Source organism: Falco naumanni, chromosome 11 (genome assembly GCF_017639655.2).
Source record: "Falco naumanni isolate bFalNau1 chromosome 11, bFalNau1.pat, whole genome shotgun sequence".
Lineage (NCBI taxonomy): Eukaryota > Metazoa > Chordata > Aves > Falconiformes > Falconidae > Falco > Falco naumanni.
Genome location: NC_054064.1, coordinates 3,498,911 through 3,521,905, shown reverse-complemented (window position 1 = coordinate 3,521,905; position 22,995 = coordinate 3,498,911).

The following is a 22,995-nucleotide window of genomic DNA, read 5'->3' as shown; positions in this document are numbered from 1 at the left end:
CCTTAATGTAATCAACAAGATTAAATTACAACCCTAGATGGGAAATTAAGGTTAATTTTGTACACAGCAGAAATGCAGACGAGACTGTCTGAATAGGTTATAACTAACATGCTGAAATCTGATATATTGCCGACCTACACAACACCAGCTGTGCTGGAAACACCACTGCTCCTGTCAGCATTGTATATGGGTATAAGAAGAGTGGTTAGGGGGGGTGCATCTTAAACAAAGCATGTACAGTATGAGTACGTCTGCTAACAGCATGCTAGAGCAAGAGTTAAAAGGAACTGATTAACATTGCAACGTTAGCTGTCTTACTGGCAAGATCTCTTAATGATTTTTATTTTTCCCCTGAATCTTCCATTTACATTTCCAGTTCAGATTTTTTGGTTCATGGGTTTTGAAAGGGTTATGGCCTCTTCTGGTATTGCTGGATCATATACATGTGCTTAAAACAGAGTATCTCCATGCTTGAACCCAGATGTGCATACACTGTTCATCATCACGTACATCGTTCATCACCATTCATCGGGGCCTTTGTGGTAAAGGCTCTGTAGAAACAAAACAAATCTGCAATTTGCAGGTACTTGTTTTGGTTATGGTGCAAATACTGAACTGGTCATCCACCCTCCTCTATTATAACAATGTGAAGAAAATAATTCAGAAGTCTTTAGCCACAATTAACTTGAGTTTATAGTCAGGAAAGTTCAATCCAAGCATGGCAGAAAACTCTTAAACAAGTTACTTCTGATATTGAACTGTTTTGTGCCTTCCAGTTAAATAATTCAATATGTACAGTGATGCAGGTGACCTGAGAACCATTGACATGGCTATACTCTAAAACTCACTGAAGACTTCAGCAGGCTTGGATAAGGCTCTCATAATTAATGAAGCTGGAAATATTTAGGAGAAATCCTGTTCTCTGTGATTTATTATTCTAATTTTGTGGTTTTGCTGTTACTTGCCTTTCAGCTGGGTGGGGTGTGTTTAGTGGAATCATTAGAGATTCTGATGAGGTGCTTCATTTAGACTAAATACTAACTAGAGATATTTGCGGGGAAGTTTTGATTAAAGTAAATGAAGCAGATCTTTTGATGCTACCAGGTAATATGGGAAAGGCAATAAAGGATGGACACAGACAAAATATAATAGTAATCAGTGACAGTGCTATGGTATTTTAATTCACAGTGTGAGATCTGTATGAAGTCCTTGGAAACTGCAAGGTTTTTCTAAGGTACTGATCCTCTTGTCTAAAATGAAAAAAAAATCTAGTTTAAATTGGCTATGATTTTTATATGTTTGTTTTAGTAGCAAAATAGAAATATCCCTGAATTGCATGGTACTTGAGTTTGTGTCTGCACTGCAGTACTCTTTTTTTCACTGACTAGTGCCTTGTTTACAGTTACTTTCTATAGTAAATCTTCCCTATTGTTTTGTCTTTATTAGCTGTGCCAGAAGGCTACTGAGCTAGAGCATGTTAACAGCTATCCTCCAATACTTACGAACACGTTTGCATTGCTCATCCGTCATTTTAACTGGCAGTTATCTTGATGTAAAATATCTGGAAGTCTCGAATCACCTAGAATACTCAGGATCTGGAAACAGTCTGAATTTCTGAAGCAACTATTCATTTAATAGAAGTGGTATAAAATCAGCATGGACAAAAATGTGAACTGTCTTGCTTAATTTATTTCAGGAGACTTTTCCAGCACAAAAATCAAGTCAGCCTGCTATCCAAATCCTTAACTGCTGGCTACCTGATTTTATGATAGGGCCTGTGTCCTTTCTACCACTTTCATTTGTAGTATGGGGAGATTATGAAAGCCACTTATTTAAAGATTACTTGTTTTCAGGTCATTTCTGAATGGAGTGGATACAAGGGCTGTAGGTTTCTCCCTTTGTCTATATGTTTATATAGGGTATAAACCAGATTTCCAAGCATCATACTCACTTGGTAAAGCCGAAAGTGACCTTTCCCTCTGAGCTAGCAGCTGGTTTCAGCCAGGATATCTGTGGCCACAGAAATGTTTTTTCTCTGGAAGAAGAGGAACAGAACAGTCCTCATTGCATCCCTTCTGCTTTCAGATACCTGTACCGCCCAGCAGGCTGTGGTGGGTATGCTGGTCTGGAAAAGTAGAACAAAAGCCACCATGCTCAGCATCTGGGCAGCCAAAACAAAGACTGGTAAAAGTGCTTTATCCTCAAAAGCTTGAGCTGTTGTCATTGCAACTTGGAAGGACAAATGTTTGCACACCACATGCTGTCTACACTAAGCTTGAAGAAAAGAAGGTAAATTTCTAATTTGCCAGGTTGTACTAAGAACTAGGAGCGAGCAGTCACTGTGAGCTCTGAACTGAAGCATGATTAAAAAACCCAGGAGATTTGTCTGTATTTTAGTGTGGTGGCCTGACCCAGGCTGGATGCCAGGTCCCCACCAAACCTGCTCCATCCCCCCCCCTCCTCAGCTGGGCCGGGGGGGGAAAATGTAAGGAAAGGCTGGTGGGGTGCGGGGGGGCAGGGAGATCACTCAGCAGTTGCTGTCACCGACCAAACAGACTCGACTTGGGGAAATCAGCTTAATTTATTACCAGTCAAATCAGAGTACAATAGTGAGAAATAAAACTAAATCTTAAAACTCCTTCCCACCACCCCTCCCAGCTTCCTGGGCTCAGCTTCACCCCCGGCCCCTCTGCCTCCTCCCCTGCGCAGTGCAGGGATGGGGCCCTGCTACCAAACCCTTGCACACCAACCCAATACCTTTGGTATTTGAATAATTAGGGTCTCTGCCATTCCGCTGTAAAATAAAAATGATAGTTAACAAGGATTTGGGGGTTGTTTTTCCATTTATGTCCATACATTGTTACAGGAATCTTTCACTATTTTTATAGCCAGACTGTCCTATCTGTCAATACTGGTCAAAGAATTGGCTGATTGTTCCTAATTAATAGACTGTGCGCCATTTGAGAACTAGTTGATGCTGATGCTTTTGGATGATGTGTTTAGTTATTTGCAGTAAAGGGAAGTACTAATGGTCAAATATCACAGACTGTGTTGTCCACCATTAACGGGGGAAGCAATGCTAACGGAGTAGGGTGGAAAATGGGAAAACCAGGTTTGCCAGTGCTTTATGGCTTTTGAGCTTTAGATAATGTACTGCAGCAATTTATTTTATTTTAATGATGGAAAAGAGGAAACATGTAATTTTTCAGTCATTTCACACATGCCATTAGCAACATAATTTGAAAAGATAATGATTTACAAACCACCTGCTATCTGGCAGATGCTTGATATTGGCACGTGCATGGAATATAGTATGAAACATATCTGAGGGTTTTAATTGCCCACTAATGTAATAGCTTCTGTTCTCCTAGAGAACACTTTCTGTGCAGGTTAATGATGTAGAGTTGCTTTTTCTTTTGAAGTAGGTCTGCTGGGGATCTTTTTTACTAGACAGCAAACAAGAAGGATCTTTACATGTTTAGTCAGTCCTTTTGAATTATTTTTATACTAGTTACTTTCAAATGGCAAGAAATGAGGAAGAACATCAGGTTTGTAATAGAGTGAGATCTTTGGGGAGCGTTCTGAGAAAGCAGCTCATGATATGTCCTGGTATATCAAGAATAGTGATTTGTATTTTATCTAAAATGTACTGAGGACCTCTGATCTTCTCTAGAGTCCTTGGGAGTCAGTAGCTAAGTCATGTCCACTAGAAGCCCACTTTTTGTGGAAGGCCTATGGCATCACAATCCTGTGCTAAGCTCAAGGTTACGGAGGTGGTTACATCATTGGTAATGCTTTTGGCAGCTCAGGCTCCAGAACTTGTAGTGAGTGTGGGATTTTTTTTATGGATCCACACATACTTTTATGCATTGAATAGCAAGGAGCTAAAACTGGAGTTGACATCATTCTACACCAAAAGTGCAACATCTTGTTCAAAAGGTAATACTTTGCTGGGAAAGGAAGCCTTTGATGTGAGTATCTGAGGAGAAATTTGTACCCAGATCCAAATTCAGTTCTGAAACCCTGATTCACATTCAGTTCTGAAACTGCATTTGCTTACCCCTATTCACTTTCATTCAAGAGCAAAACAATGCCTAACCCCAAAGCCAGAAAACCCCACACATAAATAAGAAAAAAATCATAGCCACGGTAGCAGCATAGGCTTCTGGGATTGCATAGGGGTACTTGGATAAGCTTAGAGGTACTCGGATGAGTATTCTAATGCAGAAGCAGCACCTAGATTATTGATTTCAAATGTGGACCAAAGTCAAGTGGAGATTGTGAGCTTGATGAGATGTATTTATTATGGATATTTGCTATGATTGTAAAATATTGTAACAATCTTGCAGACAACAGGATTACAAAGTCAATGCCAATGTATTTGTGAGGTATGTGTTGGAAATACCAGACAGTGGGAATTTGCTTTAGCTACCATAAGGGATGCAATCTTGGCTGCTAATCTGAACAGATGGAAAAAAGTTGTATATTTTAGATAACTGAGAAAATTATAACCTGCTAGGATGTAGCCTGTATATTGAGTGAAAGGAAGGAGGAGAGTCATAAGATGGCACTGAAACTAACGGGTATCTTTACATGGCAAATCTAGCACAGGCTAGAGATGCCCAAGCTGACCAGAGAAAATAACACTTTGGCACAGAACTATCTTTTCCTGTCTCTCAAGGCCCCGTACTAGATGAATTAGATAGCTGATTTTTTATTCAGACTTGCAGTAATATACTGGAAGGAATGACAACTACTCTAGGTTTTTCAAGGTTGCTGAAAATGTAGTATAATTTTAAAAACTGGATTTTAAAAATGAAACATTCTTGTATTTATCCAGCTTACATAAGGAATAGAAACCTTGAAACATTTGTCTTGCTATGAGTTTAAAACAATGACTTGGAGAAGCATGTAAAAATGGAAGTGTTACCAATCCCCCAGATGTTTGAGAGCATTACATACTTGTGTACTGGCTTCAGTTCCATCCTCGTTCTTTCTCATGCAGCTCTCAGCTCTCTTATATAAAATTTTGAGTGATTAATGATTGGAATGTTGTTTAAATCACTGAGCCTTCCTCTGTCAGAATTTGTAACTAACTTGCTAATGGAGACTAAAACTGAAAAAAGGTCCTTTTTTTCTTTTGAAAAATGCTATAATTTCAGGTATTTCTGTTCCCTGCTACAAGGCCAACATCCCTCCTCCCAGTGAAACCAAAGGGATGTCTCAGAAGGAGTGATAATGTAAACATTTGCCCCTGGCAGATAAGCAGTGTCAAATAAACTGTATTTGACAGCATTAACAAATTTACTGTGTTGGATTTGAATGCATTAGCTGTGGTGAACTGTGGAAAGGTTTGATAATGTCATGGCTTTCAAATTATGGTCTTACCAAAGTGCTTAACAGATTTGTCTACTGTTTCATGTCTGTAAATGACTACATAATTTACACATTTAATGGATGTTAGATTACCTGCCTGCCATTAGACTCTTAGACTACAGTGAATGAAAAACAGAAAACAGTACTTTCCCAGGACATAAATGCTTACTTAACAACAATGGCACCCATTTATCACCCTACATGTCACAATACTGTGGCTTTGGAAAACTCGGATAAAACAAATGGTTCCACCCTGCCATTAACTATATTTAAGAATGTATATCTGTTAGCCACAGAAAGATAACTTGGAAAAGCTTGTTTTATAGTCATTGCATGTTAGTGATGTTTAATCAAAACAAAGATGTTGAACATTGATAACCTGGTGAGATAATCTCTGCTATTAATAAAGGTGACCTTTGAAGAGGCCTCAGAAAAGAAACCTTTTTATTAATTTTCTAACAATTGTATAACAATAAAGGAAGTAACAGACAATAGTGTAGCATTTACTATATGATTAGAGCACTTAAATTCTTAATGTGAACATTGGAGTAGGTTGAACATATACAGGTAATGCATTTGAAAATTATTCAAGTTATGAAGTTTAGTAGACATGTAGGAGTAGACAGGTGTTATTGATGTAACTACTTATTATCTTTTTTCATAAGATCACTTCAGAAAGACCTGAAAAAATTAACTATTAATAACTAATAAACTCTATAGAAGGTAATTTATTACCTTTAATAAGGTTCCATTGAAATATAATCTATGTCTAAGACAGTATAATAGAGTTTAATAGAGGGTTTTTTATATAGTTTTCAAAGTAAGATATAAAATTAAAAAGAATATTATTCCTAGTATGAAAATTTATAGGCAGACCTTCTTTCCTTATTGGCATGCAATTAGGACTCCTCCATCTGTGTGTCACATTGATATATCATCTAAATTATGTGCGTTGATGCATTCCCAATACATCCTCACTCAGCTCCCAAGCCTGTTGTGGCAGCTTTGCGTGCACCGTTTCAAACACTTGGGGAAAGTTAGTTCAGCCTTGCTGTAAACTGCTGTTCAAACTTTCCACTTTGTGGGCTGAAACATGTGCTGGCCTTCCCATCCCAGTCTGGCTATTTTTCATTATTTTAAAAAACCAAAAGCTCTATTTCATCTCTAATTCTGAAGCTGTGGTTCTTCTTGGGGACATGTGGGCAGCAGGTGGCCTCAGTCGTGGGTGACAGCATTGGGTTCGCCACCAGCAAGAGGAAAGGTCAAGCTGTTTTAATGGAGAGCTTTGGTAACAAAAATTTGCCTCAATTTTTGATGGAAATTATTTGCTTTTATACTGATTACACTAATACTTATTTCATCGTTATTTGTTGTTTCATTTTCTTAAACAAGGCTGATAAAGATACTATCTTGCCTTAATTACACCCTGCCAGCTGAAGTTTTTGTCATATGTCCATGGTCTTAATATAGCATACAATAATTTAACTGATTATAAGCCATTTCTTGGTCCTCTATTATCTGAAGGCTTTTTAACACAAATGAGATTTTCAGCTTCTGCAATCTATTAGATGATTTACCCCCATATTAAACAGGCTTGTAATTTGTGTAAGTATAATTTATACCAGTATTTGAGCATCTGTTATACTGTGTATTACATCTATTGTCAGTATAAAATGAGAAGACCATGGTGTAAATAAGAATCAGGCTCTGTAACTTAGCCTACTGAAAAATCTTATTTAATCAAGTTCAATTTCTGTTAGATATCCTATTTCCCATTGTGTATAATTAAACTTAAAAATAACTGTACAACAACTGTAATGTGTAACAACAAAGACAAGTAGCAGTCTTGATTTTATTCATAATCCACTACTTATTTGTAATAATAAACTCCTATTTATCTGGAAACAATAAAATTAAATTTAATTGTTCATTGAGATACATTTTGTTATAGTGACTCCAGCTACAGTTTTTAGGACTTTATGACATAAATCCGAACATTTCTAAGTAGTTACATCGAAGATATCATATATAAAATTAATAAGAATGTGGAAAAATAATGAATTCTAAAAAATAATAGCACATGTTGAAGCTGGGAGTCTCAGTGAAAACATCTGCTTGTTTTCATACCACTTTGCTACACATTGCTAGTACTCTATTTTTTTCCTCTTAAATTACATTTTTCTTTAGTAATTTTAGATAATCTTTCAGTCCAAGTTTTTATGGGTGTCATTATTTCATAGAGGGAGGAAAGAAATACAACATAGTTGTGAAAATTTAGCACAACATAAAACTGCCTGTCTGCCATGCTACTGACTACCGCCAGGATGAATGTTGCTCCGAACTTTCTTTTATTTCCTTAGTGCCATCCTGAGGCTGGTAGATGCACCAACACCTACTGAACAGCAAGGGAGCACCTATTTTGAGTTGGAATCATCATCTTTAGGTTGTGAACCTTTGAACTTGTTGTAGAGCCTTTGGTTGTCATGTGAGAAAGGTGTTGATTTCAGACAATATTTCTGGTATAAATTCCGAACTGGAGACGTTTACTCTCGATTTGTAGTCTTTTAAAATGAATACTAGTTTTTGACTAGTGTAACAGTTTTCCTCTTAGTATCCCACTCTTTCTTAGACACTTTAAGGACCATGCAGCTGACATGGTCAGTAATCATTTTTCTTACTTAGCTGTAAATGAATGAACCCTGGTGCGCAAGGACTATATTGATGATGTTTGGTCTATCTATTGATTTAACCATAGCAAACTCTTTTGAGCATCAGTGACTTTGCTCTCTGGTTTGTGGAAGTAGTCCATAAGTGCTGTGGCATACTAACTATCAGAAATGAAATTACTTAGGGAAAATAAGTACTCACTTTTCTGTTGTGTGATAAACTATTGTTCTGAAAAACAAGTTGGATTGCTGCTTCTTCGTATAAATTTCAATCTGAAAAATAAAACAGTCTTGCTCAAGTCATTGGACAGATATCTGGTGTACTACCTCTGTGTTGGTGTTACCCTCTTGTCCTCTGGCTTGTTCAAGGTACATGACAAGTTTGTCATAGTCACACCTCTGTCAAATTTTGTGTTATAACCAATTGATTTAGTCGTTAAAATAATTTCTCAAGTAAGCATTTATTTCTTGATGTCCTATTATTACGTCTCCTGGTGCTAAATCTGTGTTAAAATTGATTGTGAATGCTCAAGTTTGTCTCCAAATCTGGAAGGTTTGTAGATCTTGACAGTCGGTTTGTGCTCTGCTGCACACACAGAGTTGGTGACAATAACTGCAGGAGAATAAACTGAAATGATTCTTTAAGTTTCTCGATGAAACACATACAAAGTTTAGGAAATTGCTGAGTTTCAACAGCTGTAGGCTGCTAGAAAGGAGATCTCACCAGAGCTGCTCTTTTGCTAAAGTTATGTGTTTTGCTCTCAGCAGCTCTTGGTCTTTGTGTATCTGCTTGTCGTTCCCACTGTCAAGCTTGTCTTACCAAATTGGTTCACGATTCACATCGCATTGCTGATCTTTCCTACTATTTGTGTTCTTCATCAGCCACCCCTGCTGCATGTGCTTGGCTGCTCAGCCCTGCCAGCCCGTCTGCTCCCTGGTTTGCTCCTTCTTTCTGCAATACTAGAATTCATAAGAAGTCCCTCAGCTTTACAAAACTATCTATCATTACCGGACATGCCCCAGTTATGTAGAACATGCAATGTAAATGAAATCTCTACAGCATGCCTGTGGGGTCTTGTTTACTGAGGTCTCTCTTTATACCAGGTGCTGACAAAGCATCCCTGCCCATCTGACTCCCTTCAAAATCCTTGACATGAGCTGCTTTTACTTAAAATCTCACAATTATCTTTACTTAGGGAAAAAAATACCAAACAAACAAACAAACCAAAACCCTAACAACAAATCCAAAACATCCCCAAATAACAAAGCATTTGCTCAAGGTTATGAACAAATTTAAAAATTAGTTGAACCATATAAGGCCAAAATAAGCGAGACTTACAAGTGGCCAGTACATTTTTTTCTGGGACGTTTGAGAGTTTTCATATAACAACCTCCTTTCCAAATAACGTTATTAGACATCTTGTCCTTCCCATGTGGGGCTGAAGACCAGACTCGCTGCCTGCTGGAACCTCACAGAGACTGGGTGAAGAGTGACTTGTCCTGCGTTACACATCTGATGTTGGGCAGACCAGATGGCCATAGCCCTTGCTGAAAGTCTGGGTAGGGCTTGCAGGGAACATGGATTTGAACTGCCTGTGAAGAAAATATGAGGGTGAAGTGTCTGGACTCAGAGTATATGGGGCCTTGTGCCATGTCTGAATTTACCAAGAGTGCAGTAAGCATTAAAATCAGCATCAAATGCACAAAAGATGTTCTTTCCCACACATCAAGTCAAACATGCTATACATCCCTAAATAAGAACGAACGCAAATAAGGATAAAGGTACTGAATATAACTATTATCAGCATGCTTCATGTTGTACCTTTATAATGAAATAAATTGGGAATAGAATGCAGCACCTACCATTGCAGGTAAAAATGAAATGGGTCAGCCATAGATGTTCTGGGTTCGTGCGGTGCCTGTTGTACAGTAGTAGATTTGGATTCTTGTATTTTCCTTCTTTTTCTATTAAAACTGTATTTAAGACCTTATTTCACGAACTTGCCAACAATAGCTCATAAGAGGTGACTGGCTAACTTTTGTCCAAAGTAGTGGCTTATTGAATTGGTGACCTGCTCAATGGAAACCTTCTGTAGTCCATGGAACTTTGGTCACTTTCTGAAAAAGAAAGAACCACCCAAATTTCCTGTCTGTCTTTGTTTTAGTTCTGCATTGACATTATGACAAAAAAGTCTCAGATATTTTTGTTGTCCCATAGGTGGGTTTGTTACCCAGTGCGCAGCACCAATTCACACACCTAGGCAAGGCATTCCTTATTTCTTTATTCTAGTCTGCGCAAAGTAGGGAGCTAGCTGGTAACCTGCCAATGCATAGCTCCCTGATTGCCAGAACTTTATACTATATATACAGTTTAGTACAAAGACATGAGCCTTCATTGGTTACAAGTTGCCCAACTCCTTCATTGCTTAGTACTCTGTTTTCCATTTGTCAAATAAGTCTCTTGCTTCTCATGTTAATTAGTCCGTACGCTCAGTGTCAACTTCTTTTGGGTCTGGGGGTTTTCTCGAGTCGGTGGCTACCATCTTCCCTTGCTGGAATTACCTTTCCCTTAGTTTTGCTGAGCTCTTTGCCCGTGATTAGCTTCCTATCAGCCCATCCATCCTGTGAAGGTGCTTCCTCCTTTGTGGAGTTCCTTTTCTGAAGGGAAGATTTGCTGGTGCCTAGCAAAGGGCTCAGCAGGGCATACCTGAGTTAACAGGCATGTAACCTGAATTAACCCTTAACCACTCACTTGCTCCAACTGCCTCAAAGTCAAACTGCCAACAACACATTCAATTCCATCAACCACCTGATATAATTTTCACAGTATGGAATTATGTCAGCTCAAATTTCCTTATTTCCAAAGTTGCCATGACAGACAATTGTTCCCCACGGCATTCTTTTTCTGGGCAATGTGTGTTTATGTGAACAACCTTTCAAAAAAGAAAAGAAAATCATAAACTCCTGAGTAATACAAATTAGACAGTGTATTAATTCTATTATTTATCACTTTTTAAGGCCAGTAAGAAATGTATCTGGAAAGCCTGTAGAAATGTTTGCAATAAAGGGTGTTAAGCAACTATATCCATAATTCTGTCATGACACTAATTTTAAGATCTCAGTGGGGTTTCACTTAGGGCTTTAAATTATGAAAGGCTAAATAATCTTTAGATAACAAGGTAATTAAAAAAATGTGGGAAAAGGAAAAATATTCCAATACTTACATGCAAGCAAGGTGGATGAAGGCATGATAAACACACAGCTGCTGTTTAATGGGATGGGATTAATTTCTCTGTTGTGGAAACATTTCTCAGCCCCTAGGAAAACCTCCTCAGCAGCCTCCTGGACCAGCTTGTCTCAAGTGCCAATGTGTAGATGGTTATACCTTCCTTGTGAGTCAAGGTGGAAGCTGGAGGGTTCTCACTGGTTGGTAAATCCCATGGGAATGCCAGTACTGCCCTAGTAGCCTGAGGCATGGAAGCAGTTCAGTGAGGAATGGAGTAGGAAAAACATCCCTAACAGTTTATGTGTGAGGCATTTCAGCTATGTTGGTGCTAAGTTAATCAGCACCTCCAACCCTTTAAAATCTTAATAGTGTAGAAACCTAAATAGAACTAAGAAATGGAGGTCCAGCCCACAGCGATGCTAAAATCCCTGTTCCTGCTTAGGTTTTCCTACTAGCATCAGTGGCTGCTGAGGGTAGTAAGAAATGTGCAGCTTGAAGCTCAACAGCCTGGTCAAAATGCAAGCAGCAGCATCATCTTTGCTCCGTGGGCCTTGGATCCGATGCTTATCTGGCAGGAAGGTACAACGATTGCTTGAAAATACGAAACAGTGGCAGTTTTCTATATGTAATGGTACATGGAGGCCTCTAGCCTGCAAAACTCAGATGTTTCATATGCAGTTACTAAGTCCAAAGTGCAGATGAAACCTTTATGCAAGTTTTTGTTAAAAAAGAAACTTACCACTGTATTCTGAATTAAGCTGCTGGTGACAGCAGTCAAATGGCAGGCTTTCAAGGGCAATATCAGGGATAATCATCTTGTTCAAATTAGTTTTTAATGTAAGTATTTTTTTTCTTACTGAGAATATTATTATGCACTCATATTTTTGTTTTATTAGTTTATGTATACAGCTACTAAGTTATTTGCATGTTACAGAATTTTGTTTTATATTTAGCAGACATATATGGCATCCAAGCCATTTTAGATTTAATTTGATCAATATTTAATGAATTATAATTATCATTACAACTCAGAGTTTTGCACTGCCATATATTGCTGCATAATGTTTAATCAAGGAGAGTGAGAGAGAGACTAAAATATAACTGGAAAACAGCTATCAAGTTTATGTTAAAGAAATGTAGTGGAATTATTAACTAAATTACAGAGGTATGATTTAATAATTTTTTTTAGTTACCACTTTAAAATTGAATTCCAAGAGCATTTCCTTAATTTATATTTTTAAATATCTGCAATATTTATTTAAAAAAATACACATAGAGCAAAATTACTTCATAGTATCAATGTTTGAAATCTCTGCATCACTAGCAAAAATTCCCAGGTGTTCTATCTGGGAAAATGAGAATAACATTTCTGCAATTTAAAAGGAGATCTGCCTATATGGACCGAATAGCACAGTCAATAGACTTTGCTCATACATTACTAAGAGACAGTTATATAAATACTATGGGAATCAGACAAACCATTTAAGGTTAGTGTATCTGAAGACAGTGAAATGGGTCTTGAGTATCCATGAAAAATGTATGTTTAATATTAAACCTCTTGTTCCACAAACTAGAAATGCAAGTGATTGTATTTCATAATACCGACATGATTTCCCAATGGTTTTTGGTTAAGTAAAACTTAGGAATTGCAAAACATCTTCTCTGGTACTGCATGCTGGATAGAAACCCGTGTAGAAATGAGTTTTGAACAAGAAGCCTGGAAAAAGTCTAAAAATTTCTGCTTTAACAAGGCATTTAAAATATGCAGTTACAGGTTCTGAAAAAAAATTGATGTATAAATATTTGGAATAAATAGTATGCTTTTTCTTTCCAGGTGTTTCTGAAGAAGGTGTCTCAAGACTGCCCTTGTTTGATGCAATGTCTAAAGACACGGGTTGGTTAGAAGCACACAGATGCGACACACCTCTGGCTCCACAACATGCTACCACCTTCAGAGGTATTTGCATCTTGCATGTGAACTTTGCGCTGCCGCATGAGCTCTTGCTATTATCCAAAATATAGAATCATAGAATCGTTTGTGTTGGAAAAGACCTTTGAGATAACATTAAGTTCAACTGTAAACCTAACACTGCCAAGTCCATCACTAATTCATATGCATCTACATGTTTAAACACCTCCAGGGATGGTGATTCCACCACCTTCCTGGGCAGCCTGTTCCAGTGCTTGACCATCCTTTCAGTGAAGAAATTTTTCCTAATATCTGATTTAAGCTTCCCCTCATGCAACCTGAGGTTGTTTCCTTTTGTTCTAGCTTTTGTTATTTGGGAGAAGAGACTGACTCTGAGCTGCCTACAACCTCCTTTCAGATATTTGTAGAGAGTGGTGAGGTCCCCCCTGAGCCTCCTCCTCTCCTGACTGAACAGCCCCAGTTCCCTCAGCTGCTCCTCACAAGACTTGTGCTCCAGCCCCTTCCCCAGCTTTGCTGACCTTCTTTGGTCTTGCTCCAGCACCTCAGTGTCTGTCTTGGAGTGAGGGGCCCCAAACTGAACACAATATTTGAGGTGCGGCCTCACCAGTGCTGAGTACGGGGAACGATCACTGCCCTCATCCTGCTGGCCACACCGTTTTGGATACAAGCCAGGACAAAGATGCTCTTCACCCACATGCTTGTGGCTTTTGTTTTTTTCTGACAGCAACTGATAACTCCAGATAGTGGAACATAGATTGAAAACCCCAGTTTATTATCTTTTTTTTTGACAATTAGTTGTTTACCCCAAGTGTAAAGCTAGACAATTTAAGGCTAAGAGTAAAGTTCCAAGATTTTACCCATGAGGGCAGTTTGCCATGGGAACAGCTTATCTAGGGATGTGGTGAAATTTCTGCCACTTGAAATCTTTAGATCAGAATTTAATATGTGGCTAATATGTAAATATATATGTTAGTTGAACAAGGAGTTTTGTTACAGGGAGGAAATTGCTGAAGGAAATTCTGTTGTCTTCCAGGTGTATGAAGTGCCATTCGGGTTACAAAAATGAGTCCACTCTGGTCTTAAAGCCAGTAAGCCATAATCAAACAGCCAGCAGAGACATGAAGTATCTGTTGTTTGATTCTTGCTTTTTATTGATATGCAGAGGGTGTATTAGGTAGAACAAGAGAGCTAGGTGGTGGAACTTGTTCTGGAGAAGGTATAGAGAGGAAAACTCTTTTAATAAATTGTTTTCATCTTTCAATTTTAATTTATTTTTTTTTTTAATTTCAGAAAAGTTGGTTGTGTTGCATCCCTAATTAGAAATTTGTGGTCAGGCAATGAATGTGTTGTGGTAAAAAAATCTGTGTTAAACACTGTCAGTTACAGCTAAATGAAAATGAAGGTATTTTTAGCTGAACAATAATTTTCCTTATTTGAAGATTTTTGTTCTTTTAATTAGCAATTTGGAATGCAGTACATGGTTCTGGTCATGCGTATTGATATACCATATTTTAGCATCCAATTTTATTTGGGCAGATGACTGGAGGTATCTTTTAGCCTTTTAAAAATATTTCACTAATAATAAATGAAGACCATAAGCACCTAAAAGCAGAAGATAACATCCAAGCCCAAAATGTTTGTCTGTGTAAAGGTTTTAGTATAAGAGGTATTGTACAGCCCAGTCTTTCTTAGAAGTTTCAGGACTAGACTCTTAATTTGTTTATTTTTGTCATAAATCATGTTTCTAGATAATGCACTTGTGTTCCTCTTATTTTCTAGGTGTCAAAACATTTTTTTGAAATGGGAAAAAGTGCCTAAATTCTAATATTATTAATATATGCAAAGTACAGCTTCCGCATCTGATGCTATTCATCACATCCCAAATTAATCTTCAGGGACAGAACCCAATATCCCATTTCAAGCAAAGACCAATAGCTCTTGGCAAAATTAAATCATCTTTCAGAAATATTTCACTCTGAAAAGCTAATAATTCTATGGAAATGGATTTTTAGAAGAAAAACCTGAGTTTGTTATATAATCTTTCTGTAGGGTTCTCCATCTCATACATTAACATTTCATAACATACTTTAAATGAGAATTTGTTGGGAAATAGTTTACAACGTTGTTCTGACTGTCACAGTCCTTTAATGGTTCTGAAGTGATAATAATATGATTTAGAAACCCAAGGGAACATCACTTAAATCTGATTGAAGCAGAGACAAACACAAAGGAAGTGACAGATGCAGAGCAGGAAATTCTCATTTTTGCAATGACATTTTTATCTCATCTTTCCCTCCCCTATTCTACTTTAGAATAGTGCAACCAAACACTTCTACAGAATAATGTGCAATCTGCTGTTCTGTTACCCTTCCCACTCAGTATGAAGATTTAATGGAGAATGGAAAATGCATATTTACTTTTAACTTTTCTGCTGTGAGTGGTAGACAGCTCATGGCGATGCAGGGAGGGAGAAAGGACTTACATCCTGTACAGAAGGTGGGAACAAGGGAGATACTCTACTTAAGAGGGGAAAGGCTGAGGCTGGTTTTGGATCTTTTTGTTCCAATACGTGTTTATAACACTTGCCACTTTAAAGATACGTTGGCCGTTTAAAAACAAAACCCAGATAGATTTTTTATATATATATATATATTTTAAAGAAAGTGTTCAGGTGTGCACGTCTGAAAGGAGCAGGAACTGAGCTCAGCCACACTACCACGGGTTGAATGTTGTTCCGCAATGCTTGCAGGTTCTGCTGTTAGAGATGCTTGCAGTCTTCTCCTTGCCTCAGCACTAGTAGAGTCATAATGTGCTCTCACAGCCAGAAGAGAGGTTGTTTTGTAACATATCAGAATGTATTTTTTTCCTTTATATGGGTTCTCATTTTCTGAATATATTTATGCTCCTGGAGGTCAAGGTGATAGTCAGCAGGGCTCACACTTAATGGATCCCCATCTTTGCCTGTGCCCCCATGTTGTCCTAAGTGCTACACTGCCTCTGGTGTCTGCCCTGTGAGACCCCTGGTCACTCAGCTACCTTTGAAGGAGCTGCAAAAGCCACCTTAGAAAAAGAAGTCTATCATCAGTAGGCTTGGTTTTGCTCTTGAGGGATGTCTCCTTCCCCTGGGAAGTTCTTAGCATTGTCAGTTGAAAAAAGATGAAAAGTCCTGCTCTGTTAATGCCAGGATGACTACTTTGAGATTACATTTGCACAATAAACAATGGACTGAATACTTATGAATCTTTTCAGAATAGTCCTAGCCAAGACATAATTTAATCCGTATGTTTCATTGAAGTGACATATTAATTATTGATTGTGCTTAATGAATATGCTAATATGTAGAATTCGGGAGGTTTCTGCTGCCCCGCTGTGCTCTCTAGGCCCTCATACATTTTTAAAGAGGTATCTGTAGGAGACAGTGTTCTGGGTTTACGCCAAGGCACCATAATGAAGACCGCATACAGAGTTCAAGGGCTGGTGCTTGTCCTTCAGGAATAACATCAGAAACTTGTTTTGTCTGACAGTTGTTCCTGAAATTTTAAATTAGATTATTCACTTTTTCCCTGTGTAAATGGGGTAAGTTATGAGTGGTTTCCCATTCAGCTGGGGGCATAAAATAAGGTTTAACCTTATTTTCCATTTCAAATCGGGGGAAGAAAAATAAGTGGAAAGAAGTTCAGGCCAATGATCTAGTCAATAATATATTACAACTTAAGCACTCCTTCTGTATGCATTTGCAATGAGATTACAAAAGCTCTTAAGCCTTTCTGTCTTCTTGCTGATTTTAATACTCAGGTGAAATAACCAATGCGCACAGTGGAAACAAAAAATTTCTGCTGGAGAGGCCTTGACTGTGGTTTTGAATACAGCCTCGAGCAAAGACTGATGTTTAAATTGCTTCACTCTAAAGAGCCCTGGGGTGCTCTGTTGTGTCTATGGGGATCTCAACAGATGCGTTCATAAACCTTTATGCTGAAACCCTTTATACAATAACACGTATTAAAGTAGTGACAATCAAAGTAATAACGTAGATGAAAATGGGAATCGTCTAGTGCACCAGGGTTGAAAAAAATGTGCTATTGTAAGCCTTTACAAATGGGAGACAGAAGTGTATCTTGAGATCACATTACTATGGGCACTCCATGAACAGATAAAATACCAACCTTGAAACTATTAGACTGCAAAGAAAAAAAGCCCCTTTTTTATTTTTTAAATACGGAGTTATTTAATTTCAGTGATTGTTATTTTTCTATTGTTTTTCAAGTGTTAGCAGGATGTCTCCAGTAAATCATAAATTATATGATGCTACAGCTGCAAGCCAAGGCCCCATGAGAAATCAAATAGTACATAAAGAGGAGTGCCACTAAAGACTTGACCCTTAACTGTGTATAAGCACAGTCTGTGTATTAATGAGTAAAGAAATATTATAAAAAGGTGATGATACTGAGTCACTTTGACAATAATTTTTATTATTTATAATTCTATTTCAAAATTCTTTAGAGAGTTTGTGAAAAGCCTTTCTTTGGTGGGAGTTAATTCAGGGAAGCATAAAGTTAATTTGTGAGAAATTAGGATGGGACCATCACTTTCGGGGATGAATTAAGAGTGTGGATTCAGAGCTAGTGAAATCCCAATGTGTCAAGATATGAAATTTCTAACATATAAGAGTTGGAAGCTGTGGCCCTGAAACCAGAGGCTGTTGCATCCTTCCTCCTGGTACGTTTGGAGGGAACCTGCTGGCTGTGGGACGATGTCTTACTGACGTGCAGCAGGTTCACCCATCATGGAGGTCCAGAATTCAAGTACTCTTGCATTGCATACTCTTCCTGTGTCTGTCTCATTTCATTTTTCTCTGAGGAAAAAGAAGGATTTAGAGACAGATCCTCACTCTCTGGGATGTCTTATCCATGTTAGAAGCTTGGACCCAACTTATTGATCCTTATAGGAAGTTCTTGTGTAGAGTGAGCTTAAAGATTAGGTCCTGGAATGTTAATACATCTTTACGTAACAGGTTTATACATTATAAGCTTTAAGTTTAGTGCAAACCAAAGTGCTAATATGTAGCATAAATTTGAAGAGAGATTTCCCCCCAAAGCCTGGAAATGCAGCTGACAACATCTGTTAAGTCTCTGTAGTTTGTAAAAAGGAGAGTTACTTTATTATAAAAGAAGAGGTTTCAGATAATCTGAAGATCATATTTTTTTTTCCATCCCAGAGGAGCAGATAAGATTCTTCTTTCAGCCAGGGGAAAACAATTCTTATTGATCCATCAGTTGTACAAAGAGTGATGACATGAATTAATTTAAACCGGCCTAAGGTATCCTAAAAAAGTAAAATTAAATGTGTAACAGTAGGTTCTCCTCTTATCTTCAAATCTAGCAAAAAATCTTAAACTTTTATGATCCCTAAGCATGGTCTCAGGGCACATGAATGCACTGCTGCTAGTCGTCTCCTCTGCTGCAACCAGAACATGTTCCTGCCCATAGCACACCATACCACAGTATGGTATCCCACACTGGTGTATCATATATGATATACCCTACATGGTATTCCATAGTACAGTATGGACATTTTTGAAGGGAAAGTACTTTTTCTTGGGGTTTTGTGCAAAGACGGTCTGCGTGAATGATTTTGCAGAGGATGCTGAACATCTTGCATCTTTGCTGACTGGATATATTCTTCTGAAATAGTATGCAGATTTTTTCTTAGCGATTTTCATTGAAAAAGTAAGGGTTGTTCCTGCTTCTGGAACTGGATGCCTTAAAGAAGGCGGTTCTGAAAGGTTGGGGTAAAATGCTGATTGTTGTTATCTATGCTAATCACAGAGGCATTAAGTCAGTCAGTCTACACTAGCTGATGAAGTAGCGCTCTCTACCCTTAGAATATTTCCTTTTCTTTTGTACTTTTTTTCTCCCCAAAATTTAAAGTGAGATTTGTAAAGTGGATTGCCAGAAAATGGCAGTCTGAGTAGAGGTGACAAAAGGTGCTACATTGAACTTAGTTGAAGTGAAAGGCTTCTACCTTAAAGGTAAACAAAACTAAACTCTGCATTTCTTTAGTTGCCCTTGGGGGTCAAATCAATAAGTACTCTTGTTTTCCTTGCTTGAAGTTTATACTTTCTGTAGGAATGTGATTTTGCTTTCAAAAAGCCTTAATTCTTCTTCCTTGTGAAAACAAATTTCACGACCAACCCATAAATAATCACATGAAAAAATAATAGCAGCCTAATTTACATCTAACCTTTCTTTTTAATGATTAATGGATACTATTTATGTAAACTGTTTCTACATTCCAGCGTGAAATGAAATTTAAATTGCAAATTTTACAGTGGTGTATTTTAACTGGTGACCCTTTCCCCAATCACAAATTAAAAAAAACCCAATTACATTTGTAATAAAGATGCTAATGCATTTCTTGTTTTTAGGGCACGTAAAGTTCTTGCTGCCAGCAACTTTATTTTTCCTGTTGATGAGCCAATAAAAATGTATTTTCCAAAGTGCTCCAAAATATGTGTATGTGCACATTGAGGAAGGTAGCTAAAGAGTAATTCTCAGCACATTCACTTTGCAGCAGCATTTGTGGTCAAGTAAACCTATTGCAAGTTGAAGGCTACATCGCATACCATTCTCCACAGTCAAGTGTAGCCTTTGAAGGGAAGTAGGTTTCCAACACATCTGAGGCATTGAACCCTCCCACCAGCCAACGGGCTCTTCAGCAGCTGTGATTGCTCAGTCCTTCAAGGCTGGTGCCAAAGATGCTCCTCTCTGCCTGCCTGCAGAGGTCTAAGTGCTGCACTTCGCTTGGATTGCCCTTCATCAGGGCTGCCAGGAGCGGCGAAGAGCAGAGCTCCCAGCTGAAATGCAGCGCAGGTCCCTGGAGACTGGCTTTCTCTAACAAACAGCTCTCTCAAAGTTATCTGCGTTCCGCAGTTTTTGATTTAGGGTCTCGGAGGCAATTTGATTCCAGCCGAAGCATACCTATTAAACAATGATCTCTTTCTTTGCTTCTAATTGCACTCAGGACCCTCTTTGGGGATTAAAATGAGATGACATTTTTGTAACTCGTCACATCATTTGAACTCTCAAGGAGGACACAGAAACGGCAGAGAGAAGGGAGCTGGAGTGTTTGTCTCATCGTATTCAGAATCGTATTCAGCTGTGACTTTGAAAGGGCAATGCAGATCTACCAGCTCCCTCTTGAAAAGGCTGGTGGCCACCGCCAGCTGTACAGACCTGCTGAGATGCAATTAAAGCCGAGGTGCTGCAAGGTCCAATGAACTTGTCACATCAGTTTGGAGATCTTGAAGGAATGAGGAGAAACAGGGACTTTGCAAGTGTGTGTGTGTGTGTGTGGAAATTACACCAGAACAGGGTGAACTTTGCTGCTTTAGGGTTGCTGGTCTTGTGAAGGGAATATGGGCTGAGCTATTCAGCTGGATGTATTTTCATTACCAAGACAAACTAGACAGAATCATATAAAAACTACCTCCTGAAGAACCTTTCTTCTTTTTTTTTTTTCTTTGGAGAAGGCTTTTTTTTTCTTTTTTTGAGAAGGCTTTTTTTTTTTGGGTGGGGGAGTTGGAGGGGTGGAGCTTTTTTCTATTTTTGTAGCAATACATTGTCAGAAAAGAGCAGGACCAGATGCTGTCTTTGCGTCTATGAGGGGAAGTAGAAAGGTGATAAGGACAAAACAAAAAAAAACCCACAGAAAGGTGTGCTGAAAGGCAGGGTTTCAGCACTGCACAATGCTACTTGCTGACAATGAGAGGAGACAAAGCAAATCACTGCTCATGCACTGTTTGCTGGTCTGTGTGAAAATATCTTTTTTCATAATATCAGTCAGAAAATATCTTTTTACGTGTAGATTGACCAAATTCGTTCTTCAAAACACTAATTATAGAACTGCTGGGTGTCATTTTAAAAGTTGCTTTGCAGGATAAAAGAGCACTTCAACAGCAGGTATGTAAACCTTCTTAGCAATACTTTTGAAATTGTGGCAGAGGTGAACCCAAGGAATCTCAGGCTGTAGCTTTTGCCTTGGCTTCTAGGAGTACCCAGCTGCTCCTGGCTGTGACAGGTCTCTTGGGAGGTGGAGCACCATTGTGTGGTGGGAATCCACGTGATGTGGAGCTGTGGCTAGACTGGCCAGGCCAATAATTTAACAAGTGCAATCACCTCCCTTTACCTTGGATGAAACTACCTGCTCAGTGTTGCAGATGGCTTGTAAGATGCCTTGGATGCTGTAGATGACTCTTTGGGGTGCTGTTCCTGGCACAGGATCTGATGGGTGCTCAGGCCAGCAGCTGCCAGCAACCCAGATGTGCCCCAAAGATGCACTGGGTGCTGCATGTTGCAGAGTCACGGCACAATGACTGAGCAACTCTTGTGTTCCAGAAACCCCAAATCTGGGCTTGGGGATACAGGCTCAAAGTCTGCTGTGATGATCTTGGTGTAGCATGTTAGCATTTGCATTTGCAGTTCCTTAAGTCCAAGGAAGCCCAGTGTCACTGCTTTTGCAGGAACATCATATGCAATTACTGCTTTGTAACTTTGCTTAGCTCTTATCATTATATTCAAGAGGCCTGAAATCTCAGCTCTGGCTGTAATCACTTCTATCTGTGACATGATATAATCGGTTACCCTGACAATCTGTGAGCACACAATGTTGTCTTTGTATTGCCACCAGCCTTGAGCTCGGCCATTGTGTGGTGTTTAGGGTTTCCTGACACTCTTCTGGCCAGCGAAAGCTCACCTGCCCTTGCTTCTTGGCTTAGTGGCTCTGTGTGAAGACTAACTTAGTCTGATGTCTCTTTGCTCACAGTACTATCTTAGTAGTTATTTTCTCATTTAATTTTTATCTGAAAATATGGTGTAGTTATGGTTAAGAGGTTGGGTCCTCTCAGTAATTCATTTACCATTTATTATACAGGAGACCGAAGCATTCAGCTCGAGTGGTAAGGATTCACACAAAGAGTAATGCTCTTGCTGACTTCTGTAGCAGGCTTCTGTGTAACATTAGGTTCAGATCCTTCTTGACAAAGAGGCACCAAATTGGTTTAATGGACTGTTATAATCATGGAAAAGGTTTCAGATTAGAATAAAAACACTTTTTCTACCCTCAGTTACTTCGCTGCAGAGGCTAGTGGTTTTACTGAAGATGAACTTATGTCTGATGATATTAGAAGTAACGCAACTGAATTTGTAAATGAGCATGGTTAAATGGAGTCTGTAATACATAAAAATGAAAGTTTGCCTATTTCACCTTTTCTTTAATGAAGGTATTCGGGCAAGATATTAGTTCTATTGCTTAAACAGTTTTAGTATAATATAGCACTGAAGATGCTGAACTTGTTAGCTTGTTGATTGCATGGTTGTTATATCAGTGCTAATCATGACTGACAAATAATTTAAGCAATGTTTCTAACTCTATTAAAGGATATATTCCAACAACTACAAAATCCTCATCTGAAAGGCAGATCCTATATGCTGTAGCCCACTGAGAATCTTTCCAAGCTGTGCACACACCAAAATGTTTGTTGTGAATATTGGCTTTCAATTTACCCTTTAAAATTAAAATCAGGAGAAGAAAAAACCTTTTCTAAAGAGTTTTCGCTCTTTCTTATTTAACCAATTATCAGTATGTGCTTAAGAAAACACCAGGCAACATCCCTCTTCCATGACTTGTAATTTACCTGAATGGGGAAGGGAATGCTTTGGTGGCAGTTTTATTTTTGCTTTTTAATAAAACTATTGATTTCATATAATATGTTCTGTTGTGAGAGCAGAGACTGAAACTGT